Here is a 12,114-nt window from a genome sequence, read left to right as displayed (position 1 = left end):
GAAGCTAAAAATGATAGTGAATTAGAGTGCGGTGTGGAAAAGCCACTTCACTCTCATTAAAATAACTGTGGATCTGGATGGAACAAGTTCAGTCATGTGGCCACGTGGCCAGCCAGTTGTTGGCTCCTGTTGTTTCCACCCAATAAGAGCCCAGGTCTATTAAAAATAATCATGGCTTCAGCTTCAATGATTGCCTCTGGGAGTCCAGTCAACACATTAATTAATTATCCTCAGTGTGAACAGATTTCCTCTAAAAAGCCTCCTGTCTGTTTATTTTCTTAGCCTCGTTCTGTGCCTTCCAATTTGTCCAACTCTATTCCCCTCATAAATTGGTCACTGTCTTAGATTTCTCCCTAGCGTCTGGCTTGCCTCTGTATAGTGTTTTCTTCCCGTGAGCCAGCTGTGGTTCTGACGGACCTCACTTAGCCAAGAATCTTCAGAGCAGGGGAGTGGTTCTCTGCTTTGGTCGGCCTCTTGGATCAATACCTCAAGGTATTGACAACCTCGGACATTGGGTCTCTGGGGACAGTCAGTGTGCTAATAAGGGACCATGAGCCGACGGCAAATAGATAGGACATTTGGCGTGGTTGAAGGGCAAGTAATGAAACAGAAGGTTGTCTGCACTACAGAATTGTGAGCCTCTCTTACATGGCGTATCTCCCCAAAGTATTACAGGAACCTGGAGATTAGAAAGAGCAAAGGTTTAGAGCTGAGATGGGCAGTGGAAGTAGGGTGACTGTTAAAAAGATCTCCCCGAGGTGGGAATTAATGACGAATGGAGCCGGGAGGCATGGCACCAGAGGGCGGGAATGACGATGAACAGCCTGGCTCTTGGGGACCACCTGACTTTGGAGGAATGTGTTTGAAATGAAATTTCCAGACGTGGTCCGTCAGGTGGATCCCATTTGTGGTTTTAGTCATCTTCGCCCTTCGTGCATTAACTTCCCTTTTTTATTTGCTGTGCCAGTGAGACAAGTCAGTGCCAGTTGGTTTCCTAAGCAGTCTTTTGGGATTGTTCACAAAAGAAGGATCTGTTGCATCCCCAGCCTTCACACATAACCGGTGGTAACAGTGCTTGTATCCCAGGGTGGAAGTAGAGGGTCCCGGAATGGATTTATTGGCCCTAAAGGGCTCGTTGGTGGTGTTTTTGGATTTCTACAGGATTGTACCTCGGACCCCAGGGAAGTACTGAGTAGGTTGGAGGAACTGGTTCCTGAGAAGGGCCTGGGCTTTACCAATGCCGTCAGGAAGAAAGCCTTCCTCCGGGGAGCAGTCAAGAGCAAGTCTACAGAATGCTCTTCCTTTGGGAGAAAATATTGGTGACTGACTCCTCGTTAGTTGGAGGCACTAACTGGGATCTGTTGCTGCAGATCTAGAGCATGGCCCCATCGGATGTCTTGGTGGAGGGCAGAAGTGTCGCATTGTGTGGGGGGTGGGGGGGCGGGGGAGGGAAGGAAGGGAGGAAGGAAGAAACCCACCCACATGACTCCCAAACAGAAACATTTGGTCTGCTTGGGGAGGCGGAGTGTAACGTACGTAGCGTGAGAGGAGTACCTTGGGTGTCCGCCGGGCATCATTGGGGGGCTCCTGACGCAAGAGCCAGCCCACCAGATAAGCGTGTATCTGTCTTACCATACGAGACCCTGGAGGTGGGAAGGGGTTGCTGTCAGTTCTGATGCTCAGTGATCTCGGTCCTCTGGTTGGGCATCTCTGTGGGTCTCTGGATTGTCTCATGCTGGCAAGGTGGTTGCAAGAACTCCGGGCACCAGCGAGCGCTAAAAATGCTCCCCTCCCCGACAGCCCGTTTTTAAACATTTACCACACACCCCGGCCTCTATGTCTTATATTTGTAGCAAGTAACATGTCGTAGAGGCTCAATATATACTTTCTGAATGAGTGCACAGGTGCCAGATAAAATACAAGACTCGGTTAAATTTACACTTCAGATAAACATCAAACAATTTTTAGTAGAAGTGCAGCTTAAGCATTGCACAGGCGCACTCCTACTAACACATGATTAGTTCATCTGAAGTTCAAGTCTAACCGGGTGTGCTGTATTTTTATGTCCTAAATCTGGGAACTCCCGGGACATCACAGTGACTTTATGGAGATGCATTTGAAGGTTTGCCTTTTGTCTCCCAAAGCGAGGGCTATCTGTTGTGATTCTACTTAAGCATTTGGGCTGAGGTGGAGAGTGGAGTGTGGATTGTGCACGGAGTTGGAACAATTTATCTAGGGGGAAACATGAAATTGAAACTAGTAGTTAGTGATGGAGAATTAACTCAAAATTAAATTGTGGATGGCCTGTAACTCCGTAGAGAGATTTCTTCGTGTTGCTTTCCGAGCAGTGGAAAGCAAGCCTGCTGCCAGCTGGGATTCAAAGCCTGTCAGTGTGGGTCTTTTCCTCCGTGACATCTGTCTGTGATCCCATGAGCGGTTGGAGCTGTTGGAAAAAGTAGCCACTTTAGGCTGCCCCGTCTGATGTCGTCAGAGTTGTGGACCCGGGCGGGGTGGGGTGGGGTGTTCGGATTTGTGATCCTTGTCACGTGTCCTGTCCCTGGACTGGGGTGCTCGGGGAAGAGAATTTCTGAACTGGGCACTTGTTCGAAATACGATTTCCTGGGTTCCACCCAGACCTGCTGCAGCAGATGTCCCAGAGGAATGGGGCCCTGCATTCTTTGCTCTTAACCAGCCCTCAAGGTGACTTTGCTGCCTGAAGTTTGGGAGCCACTGTTGTCAAGTGTGGAGGAGCTTTCTGAGAATGTTCTCTTTGCAGTTCGGTAAACGGGCTGTTGTGAGCCCCGCTAGGCTGGGCTTAACAGCGTTACCGACCTGCCCAGTAGGAACCTTGGCTTAAAAGAGCAGGATGGCAGGGGGTGTGGTACCCCCCAGGGAGCAGCGGGAGGGCTCAGTGGGCCCTTTGGTGGTGAAATGCCTCACACGCGCTGATGCTAAGATGTGGGAAAACCCCGGGGAGCATGACCTGGCCAGTAAGTGACCCAGTTAACCTCCTGCAGCCAACCGCTTGCTCTTGCCTGGACCTCAGTGACTGGCGGTGCCCAGGGAGGATTTCAGAGGAATTGCCTTATTTCTGATTCTCTGTTGCCCAAGCTTCTCACGCACAAAACAAAGGGCGGAAGCCCAAGGACTCCAGCCAGCCCAGTGTGAGTTAGGGTCTCCTGTTTCCCACCCAGGCTGTTAACTCTCTGTTTTACTACCTATCCCCCTCACCCCACCCCTTCTCTCTACACTTGCACACAAGCCCTTCTGACAGCAGGCCTTCTGAGGATGAGAGGGGACTGTCGGTGACGCGGGTTCCAGAGGACAGCCTGGAGGGGCCACGAGCCCTGGGGGTGGGTCAGGTCAGAGTTCCGATTTCTAAACTGCATGGGGGGTGTGGGGAGGAGCGGGGATGGGGGTGGTGGAGGGCAGACGCAGTGACTCAGAAGGAGCAGGTCCCCTGCGGACTTGCTCAGTCCGGGCAAAGGGCTGCTGAACCCACAGTCAGAGGGGGTGGTGATGAAACGAACTTCTGAGAGACTGAATCCCCCTGCCCACCCCCCCACCCCCCAGCCTCAGTGCATCTTCAGCGGCCTGTGCTCTGTACTCCTGAGGTCGCCACTCCATGTCCTTCCGTGACCTGCGGCAGCTCAGGTTGGAGTTCAGAATGCCATCCGGGCCAAAGTGCGCTCGGCATGGGTCAGAGGTCCGTGTGTGGTTGGTTGGTCCTTAGAGAATTTCCTGGGGGCAGTGACAGGCCCGTGTAAGCACAGGATGGGTGGCGGCCTCGGGAGACGGTGTCACGATCCGTTTTACCTGGACTTTGTAGATTACTCATCTAGTTTCTTTACACCCCTCCACCCACCCCCCTCGGTTTTTTTTTTTTTGTTGTTTTTGTTTTTGTTTTTTGGATCAGTTTGGTAGATTTACATGATGGTTCTTAATTTAGCATTTATATGATCAAGACCATCGCTGCTTGTCTTATTTTGTGGTGTCTCCTGTCTCCGTTGGCTCTTGCTCGTTCGATCTCATAAAGTAGGTTTAATTCTTTTCCCCTGTTTCCCAGTGAGGCTCCGGGCTTGGCGAGGTAAAGGGTATGCCCAAGGGTGCATGGAGCTGACAACTCGAATTGTTTCCAGGCAAGGGCGATTCTTCATTTCCAGCCTGTCCATCACCATGGTGGTCGGATAGTAGGAACTTTAAGCTGTCGTAGCCCACTTCGTGGAAAGACAGGAGCCAGTTCCCTAGTTGCCTAGACCATCGTGCGAGTAGATTGGGTTCATCATCACCAGCGGGGGGCGGGGGGTCGTTTTTCAAGGCTGAATATCACAAAGGAAGAGAAAACAGACTCATGGGTTTACTAGTTCGTGACTTCAGGAATTTATACATGGAGGGGGAAAAAAAATCCCCCTAAAACAAAATCATCACCTAGATAACGAAGGACCATCAGATTAATACAAAGTCAGCCTGGTTTGCTGTCTCCAGCCCCGTGTGCTGGCTGGTGTGTTTAAAAATAAACCAGTGAGGGGCTGCCTGGGTGGCTCCATCGTTTAAGCATCTGGGTCTTGGTTTTGGTCCAAGTCATGATCTCGGGGTCCTGGGACCAAGCCCCGTGTCCTTGGCTCCATGTTCAGCAGGGCGTCTGCTTAAAGGATTCCCTCCTTCTCCCTCTGCCCCTCCCTCACGCACATGCTTGCTTGCTCTCTCAAATAAATACATCTTTAAAAAACCAAATAATTAGAAACCACATTAGGAATGGACCCCAAATGGTAACTGATGTGCTTCCAACAACGGGGCGCGGGAGGTGCCCTGCCTTCATATACTGGAGGCATGGCAGGGGTGGGGCGACTCTCTGTGAAGGGCCGTTTGAGGATACGTTTTAATGTGGTTCCAGAAGGAAGTGGACCTAGCCCTCTCCTTTCTCTTTATCTGATTCAGGGAAAGGAGGGGGAGCTGAAACCTTTTTAAAAACCAAGTTCATCCATTTCTTTAATGATCATCTGAACAGCTAAACCTTCTGGGACTATTATATATAATCGTTCTCCAAGCTGTATCCGTTTTCCCTGGTCTGTAGATATATCTCTCCCTCTCCTCCTTTTTAAATAACACTGATTAATTATAAGAAAATAGATGTGAAATGAAGCTTTGAGCTTCTTAGCAAATCTGAGCCCTCAAGTGATGTGATTTTGCTCTCCAGATGAAGAGGTTCATAAAGGGGAGATTTTGAGGACAAACAAAACAAATTAGCCACAGGGATAAGGCAGTTTCAGTGGCTGCAAACGAGTAGCAGTCATCGGCACTGTAGATACTAAAGATGGACCATCTGTGGGCACACCTGCCATGCAGGGAAAATTCCTGGAAGTGGTACAGTTGGTGCCATAGGAACATAATTTAAACCTGACTTTGGTGGAGGCTGGTGAGGAATGCAGGGGCCAAGGTTACTGGCTCTTTCTCCCCCTGTTGTTGCTTCTACTTTTTTTTTTTTTTTAAGACTGAGTATGTTCGTAGCTTTTCTTACTGGCCTCAGTAGGATGTATGATACCTACAGTGTGTGTGTGTGTGTGTGTGTGTGTGTGTGTGTGTGTCTCCCTCCCTCTCTCCATCCTTTTCTCACAACTGCTGTGGCTCTAATCACTCTTGGGTCCCTCTGGTTCTCTACTTGTCCCTTTCTGTGTCTTGACCACACTTGGAGCTGAACTAAGATTTCCTGATAATTTCCCATTGACAGTGGAGTGGAGTGTGTGGCTCATCTAGCTGTCCAGTGGCTAGACTGTCATTCTAAGATGCTCATAGCCACTGGGCCCCTGGTCTCCGTGAACAGTCCCCACTTGTGTTGCTCACCTCTTGAGGGCCTCTGGTCCCAGGACCCATCTGACCCCGCCTGCCTCAAGACTGCTTGGACATTCAGGGAAGGGCCCGATCTCCAACTGAGGAAGCATCCTTACTGGTGCAGCACTAGTCATGTCCACTGGTTGGCTTGGCGTCCAAGTTTCTTGGCTTTCCAACCAAGTTAGCATCTGCCATGTTTTTCCCCCCTAAGATTTTATTTTTATTTATTAGAGAGGAGGGAGAGGAGCAGAGGGAGAGGGGCAAGCAGGCAGCCCGCTGAGCACAGAGCCCAATGCAGGGCTCAGTCCCACAACCCTCAGATCATGACCTGATCCCAAATCAAGAGTTGCACACCTAACTACTCAGGCCTCCCTCCCAGGTGCCCCATTATCTGCCTTCTTGTTCTTCACCCCATAAGGTGAAGGGTATGATTAGGGTAATGGGTATGATTAAAAGTCCCTAGAGTCAAATCAGCACATGGTACAGTTCCTGGGCCTGCGATTTTTGCTATAGTTCCTCCTAGCTTGCTCAATACCCAGACAGTTCATGTCCATGGTCCTCACTGGATCCAGAACTAGCCATTCTGTAGGAGTAAAAAGAGACCGTTTTAGTCTCCCATTGATGCTTTGATTTACTGTCTCTTTTCTTCTGAGAATCTTTTATTCTTTAAAATCCTAGCCTTACACTTGTTCCCTGGGTATTCCTCAAAGGCTTAACACATCTTAATACAATTTATATTGCATTATTCCATATTCTTTTTTTATTGGTATGGTAGCCACCATACAGTACATCATTCGTTTTTGATGTTTGTTCCGTGATTCATTGTTTGTGTATAACACCCAGTGTTCTTCCATATTCTTCTAATTTTCTTTTTCCTTTTTTTTTTTTTTTTTACCTTCTTGAATTCTTTTCAACACCTTCTGTCATGAGCTGTTGTCTCCTGCTTCTTGGGAAACTGCCCATGGTAGTTCTTTGCTCATAGAGCGACTCCAGTAGACATTGATTGAATGACAACGCCTTTCTCCAGATAGGAAACAGGGATGGTAGTGTCAGATGCTAATGGTGAAGTTGTCCTTTTTCTCACCTATCAAGTGTTTGGCAAGAGAAGAAAGTATTCAGAGTGGTGCTGGGATTAATTCTAAGGGCAAAGTTTAATTGATCTTGGGGTTTTCCATCATTCTGTGCCTGGACCAAAGCCATTATCTGCAATGGCAGCTTATCACTGCATTGTTTCCATGGGTGCTGCTGCCCTGACCTGCTGGCTGGGGAGGAGGAGGAGGAAGATACACTTCAGAGAAGAAAGATATGGTTTTGGGTCTCATGTAATCCTGAGCCGTCAAGCAGCTGTCCCGGGGTGTTACTTCCTAGAACAAAATCGTGGAACTAAATGAAAACCGGGAAGGGTCTTTCGATGTTACCTTGAGCACTCTGTCCATTCGTACATACTTTCATGCATTCAGCAAATATTGACCAGGAAACCACTATGTGCAAGGTTTTCCACAAGGCACCATCAAAAGGCTCTTCGGAAGCAAGAAATCCAATTTGGAGAATATGCATCAGTCACGGGGGCACCTGAGAGTTGTGATCCTCCAGTCGAATGGCTTGTAATGAAGGTTTTTTTAAAATTGGCGCATTACAATGGAGAATGGCTCTGCACAACTCTGGTGTCTAGACAACCCTAAATCAAGGAAAATGAGTCATGATGATAGGCAGTTACTGGCTCAACAACCAACAACAAAACCGTTATAATCCTTGAGCTGTCTTGGCATGCTCAATGCGAATGACTACTTGAGATAAAGTTAGATCTTAGGTACAAGTCCCCGTGCTCACTCTGTTTGGCCCTGTGGCCCTCTGGTGAGCTACTTCACCTTCTTGTGTATGTCCTGTTCCTCAGAGGTATAAAGATGGTAATGACTGTTATGGGTTGATTTTGTTCCTTTCGAAATGCATCGGCTTAAGGCCTCCGTACCCAGTCCCTCAGACTGTGACTGTATTTGGAGAGGAGGTCTTTATAGAGGTAAATGAGGTAAAATGAGATCACCTGCAAGGCCCTAATCCAGCATTCCCGGGGCCCTTATAGGCAGAGGAGATTAGAAGGACTCAGACACACATGGGGGCCCACTGCAAGGCCAGGAGAGACGACCAAAAAGAAACCAACTCTATTGGCACCTAGGTTGGGATCCCGGCTTCCAGAACTGTGAGGGCCTCCACTTCTGTGCTTAATTAAGCTCTCTGGTCTGGAGTGCTTTGTTACAGCAGCACGAGTAACTTTGTGCAGGGACAGTCCCCTGAAAGCAGGCACTGGGAGTCAAGAAGGCATATAATGTCTAGCTTCGGGGTGCGGCCCATGGCAGGAATCCTGAGTGGACCGAGCGGAAGTGGTTCCGGTCAGAGTCGCCAGACAGGTCTCCGGGTACATCTTCCCACCACCACCACCTCTGTAGGTAGACCCAGTGCCCGGGGCACAGTCCCGATGATGACATTCTTATTCAGAAAGCAGCTCCGCCAGGTGCTGGCCACTCTCTTCCATGTGTGGGGGACTGTCAAACCGCAGCACCGGGCTTCTCCAGACCACGGGGGACCTTGATGAATTCTGAGCGTTTCATCCCAGGAGATGGCCAAAGGGGTTTTTTGCGAGGGTCCCATGGGGCGGTATGGGGCCTGTACCGCCCTCGGCCTGTTCTGGTACGTCTGCCTCTCGACACCTAAGGTTCAGTCCAGCGGGCGTGTGGGTGTGCATGTCCACTCGCTGGCCTCCACCCGGTGGCTCTGTGGACCTCTCCAAAGCCAGGTACCCACCGGCTCCCTCGTTTCTGTCTCTGGCTTCCTCAGATGTGCTAACTCTTGTGGATTTTTTAGGGGGGTGCCCGCCCCAGGGCCCGCACGGTACTACCAGAATCACAATAGTGACATCAACCACTCGGGTGTGTGGGTAGCCTGTGGGAGGCAGCTCCATCTGGAAACTAAAAAGGGAAACAACAATCCTCTTCTTTTACTTCTAGATTTTTCTGTATCTTTGCAGGTAGACAGGGCCAAGAAGGGAATTCACAAATTGACACTCCCCCGCCCCCCACAGCAGCTTGATTTTTCTTTTTTCTTTTCTTTTCCTTTTTTTTTTTTTTTTTTAAAGTTCCTTTGATTCCAAAGAACGGGGAGCAAAGAGGAAGGCTGGCTGTGAAACCAGAGCCATCGGAGAAAGGGGAGGGGGGATGATGCCTAACGTACCCAGAGTCTTGCTTGTTTGGATGATCTTGGTTGTGTGCTGCAAACGTAGCCGTAAAGCCCCCAAAGAGGAGCCCCAGAACGATTTCCAGCTGTTGACACCTGGAGACTTTCTCAGCGACAATGGAAAGAGCTTCTCTGGCAAAGCCAAACTTGACTTGATGGATTTTGTTATACGTGGCTTGGATGCCTTGTGTACGCACCTGGGCATTTCCTGTATTTCCCTGATGGGCGCTTCGTAAACACAGTCGGGCTGGTTGTGCCAAGGGGGGGTGCAGTCCTGGGAGGTCTCCCTTTAGCAACTGGCAAGATGACAAGGAAAAAGACCCATCCTTCTCGTGGCAGGCCAGTGAGAAAGGGAAACCAGGGTGGGGATTCCTTTTCTCCTTCCCATTTCTTTATCAGTCGTAACATTCTTCAGCTGGAATAGGTCTCCAGGGTCCGTTCCGGGTCTCTCGCGATGATAGCATTCTCACTTGAAGATGGACGTAATGATTTCTTTTTTTTCAGGCTGCCTCCGACCTGCGACCGTGATGTCAGCTGTGTGGGATCTGAAAGAGTCTGTGTTGGTTGCTGCTTTAGGCCAACCCATGGGTTTCTGTCTGTGCGTTTTGAGGCAAAGGGAGTATAAGATAGTGGGTTAGTTGTGCAAGCGATCTGGGATCCAGCTATCTGGTCTTGGTTTGCTCCATCTTTTCCTCTCTTTAAAGCGATTCAGTCCATTTTTACTAGAATCTTGCTGCCGCCTCCAGAGGAGAGTCTGAAATTACATCAAGTTATTTGTCTTATAATTAGTCTTTACGAGGCCAAGACTGACTTGCCCCAGATTGCACATTGAGTTACTGGCAGAGCTGGGTCTCGAACCTGCGGCTTCTTTCCCGTTATGATGCTCTTGCCCTTAAAAGGGAGCTCCTTCTGCTTTCTAGGAACTTCTTTCTGCTCCATCCCCACTGCACAGGCTCCCCCTGGGAGAAGTCCTTCCTGTTCTCTCCCAGGCTCTAATGAGAGGTAGGTTCGGGGGCGTGGGGGGGGTTGGTCCACTAGAGGCCTGTGCAGGCTGGTCCTCGTGCTCATTGTTTGTGTAATGGGAAGCAGCCCTCAGAAGAGAAGGACATGTATTTGTATGCAGCTAGTCGGAATGGCACCGGAATAAACAGCGCACTCATCAAACTACACAGCCAGCGGCACAGCCAGGAAAGATGAACCGAAATGGAATGCTGATTTTTCTCACCACCATCTTTGGAAACCTTCTTCCTCGCCACCCACCCGGTGGTGGTAACCGTTCGCGGCAGCCTAGCCTTCCAGTGCCATGCTTCGGCTTCAGAGACAGCCCCTGTGCCGATCCGTTTATTGATGGATAAGTTTATCATCTGTGGAGGGAAGTTGCTTCCCCGAGCTCCATTGCTTTCATCTGTGGACTGGGCAGACCCACGCCTTGCTCAAATTGCGATTGGCTCACTGACGGCGGGCTTGGGAGGATGTGCTGGTTTACGTAACAAAGCAGTACGCAGTCTAGTCCCTGGTCTGTGGTTATCTCAGAAAGTGAAAGCTGTTGTAGCTGTGTGGGATAACTCCGAGATCTGAATAATTCATCAGATGCAGCGGAACTGGGGAGTTCGGGGACTTAGAATCTTCTCCCCGCCCTGTCCCAAAATAACTCCAGATGGTAATAGCCTGTTGGGGCAGGTTGCTTTAGTTGACACGACCTCACTCTTGTCGTCAACCAAATGGGGCGATCAGAGCACGGTGTGCTATCGAAACAGGGGCAGGGAAGGGGAGGTGGCGGGCAGGGAGCCGGATTGCAGTCAGGCCTCCATCCGTGGCTGGTGGATTGAATTGTTGGCAACGCCAGCAGCGTTCTTTCTGGAGAGTAAGCAGCGAGTTCACCATAGGAACTATAAATTGTGCTTTTACCCTTTAACTCAGGGATTCTATTCTTAGGAATGTACTGTCCCCAAATATAGATCCTAAAAGAAAAGGGGGAGCAGGGAAGAGTAGAGCCTGTCAGAGCGGTTCCCAGCCGTGCGAAAATAGCTTGGGATTGCAAACTCTGCACGTGCCCAATGTTGTGCCCGATGTTGTCCGCCCTTTGCAGGGTTTCAATGCCCCCCCCCCAGAACGCCCTCTACAGTCCTGGAGAAGGTCGGATGCATGGAGAGAGCACTGGGCTTTCAACTCAGGGGAGGTCCCCATGGCGAAGGTGAGGAACCACTATTTTAACTGATGCCCGGGGAGGGGTAGGGATTTTTGAAATCCGTTCCACAGTCTGCTGAGCACCCTTCTCAGGCAGAGTCAGGGAGCCAAGGCACTGCCTTGGAACCTCCGCAGGGCCTGGCCCATGGCCTCTGGGGGCGGTGGCAGTGCCAGAGCAAACCCAGCTTGTTCAGATCCGGGGCTGCTTAGAGGCCACCTAAGCAATCCCTTTGGCGGCGAGTGACATTCAGTAAGGGGCACAGCTGGCAGAGGCCCTGAAGAGCTGAACGTGGGCTCAGGCTGTGCTACACGCTGGGGGGTGGGTGGGGGCCAGGGCACAGAACCTGGAGGCTAGCCAGAATTTTATATCCGAAGCCTCTCCGTGTGCAGACAGAGACTTGTGGAGATTTGGGGAGCATATGGGGGAGGTGGGGTGTCTCCTCTGCCTGGCATTCTCTGATGAGCCCTGTGCCTTGTGACAGCGGAGCCCAAGGAATGGCCCTCAGTCACTGGAGAATCAGTGCTCTGCCCCACCCCCCCACCCCCCACCCCCTCGCTGCCCCCAACTTAAGAGTGCGGCCCAGGAGGGTAGTAATAGTCCTTTCTCAGATGATCATTGTGGGGGAGGGATCTCAGCAAAGGAAATGTTCACAAAGCTTTTGGCCCTAAGTGAGCACTCTATGCACATTGGTTGCCTCTCCCCTTCCTGGTGGGGAGAGAGCATCCAAACGGGAGTTTTTCAGGCACACCGCAGTCTTCCATCCAGGATTTGGGAGGGGAAACCCTCAACGCGGTCCTGTCCGGCTGTCTGCACCCACACGCTCCTACCCGTTCGCTGCCCTCCCAGTACAGATGCGCCTTCCAGAACCT

General features: G+C 50.5%; 1 protein-coding gene and 1 non-coding gene across 6 annotated transcripts in view; both read left to right on the top strand.

Moving 5' to 3' along the window:
- LARGE1 (LARGE xylosyl- and glucuronyltransferase 1) overlaps positions 1-12,114 on the top strand; it is a 526,862-nt gene that overhangs the window by 171,628 nt on the left and 343,120 nt on the right. The gene's annotated exons all lie outside the window — the stretch shown is intronic.
- On the top strand, positions 11,357-11,493 carry LOC131840080 (small nucleolar RNA SNORA76). Its single transcript, XR_009357190.1, has one exon. It is a non-coding gene; the product is annotated as a small nucleolar RNA SNORA76 (small nucleolar RNA).

The sequence above is a fragment of the Mustela lutreola genome, chromosome 8, assembly GCF_030435805.1.
Source record: "Mustela lutreola isolate mMusLut2 chromosome 8, mMusLut2.pri, whole genome shotgun sequence".
NCBI lineage: Eukaryota > Metazoa > Chordata > Mammalia > Carnivora > Mustelidae > Mustela > Mustela lutreola.
Note: the sequence above shows the minus strand (reverse complement) of the source record. Positions and strands in the feature narration are given on the sequence as shown.